This window comes from Gopherus evgoodei, chromosome 6 (genome assembly GCF_007399415.2).
Source record: "Gopherus evgoodei ecotype Sinaloan lineage chromosome 6, rGopEvg1_v1.p, whole genome shotgun sequence".
Classification (NCBI taxonomy): Eukaryota; Metazoa; Chordata; order Testudines; family Testudinidae; genus Gopherus; species Gopherus evgoodei.
The window spans coordinates 111942090-111943214 of NC_044327.1; positions in this window are offsets into that span (position 1 = coordinate 111942090).

Below are 1125 nucleotides of genomic sequence, written 5' to 3' on the forward strand. Positions count from 1 at the left end.
AGAAAAAAATCCCAAGGAATTTTATTGATTTTTATAAAATAAAACATTGTAGATTGTCACAATTGGGAGGCCAGTTGCCTTTAACGATAACAAACCTATACATATGTACCACATTCATATTTTGTCAAGTATCAGAGGGGTAGCCCTGTCAGTCTGGATCTGTAAAAGCAGCAAAGAGTCCTGTGGCACCTTATAGACTAACAGACGTTTTGGAGCATGAGCTTTCGTGGGTGAATACTGACCAAGTGGGTATTCACCCACGAAAGCTCATGCTCCAAAACATCTGTTAGTCTATAAGGTGCCACAGGATTCATATTTTGCTGCATTTAGAAATGCTTTTGTTTTTTTTAAATAAAATAATTGTAAAGTGAATGAATCGTTTCCTAGAAGTAAAATGCTATGATATAATATTGACAGATTTTGCTTATTCCTAACTGCTATTTCAATGTCACACTGAATCAGGAAGAATGATAGATAGTGGTTCAAGATACACAAGATATTGATAAGGAGACAAACTTTCAGTGACTTGCATCCACTTACTGAAATTACTTCTCCATCTTTTCAACCTTTTTCAGAACGGGAGGATCAGAGCCAGGCCACTAATTGGTAAGATCACCAGTGCAAGAGATGGTTTCTTGCACAAAGGCATAACATCCACTCATTAGCGGGAAGCTGGTACTTGCCTTCTGAATTAATGAATTAATATTGACAAGTGAACCCCAGGACTTCCCTGTTCAATTTTACAAGCTGCGAATTCAAGTTTCAGGATTAAAACATGTTTCCAGCAGTAAATGGGCTGCACTTCAGTCAGAAGTAGCATTTGTTCTCTTCAGACATGATCTGTCATAAATGTACGCACCAGTTCCAGACATGATCAGCCCTGTTTATGTGGTAAATAGTCTGATCTTTTGCAATCCGGCCAGACACAGCCACCGCAAATAATGCAACAGACATGCTACCAGCTTGATGTCACATCAAAATAGTATCAGAGGGGTAGCCGTGTTAGTCTGTATCTGTAAACGCAGCTAAGAATCCTGTGGCATCTTATAGACTAACAGACATTTTGGAGCATGAGCTTTCGTGGGTGAATACCCACTTCATTGGATGCATCCGACAAAGTGGGTA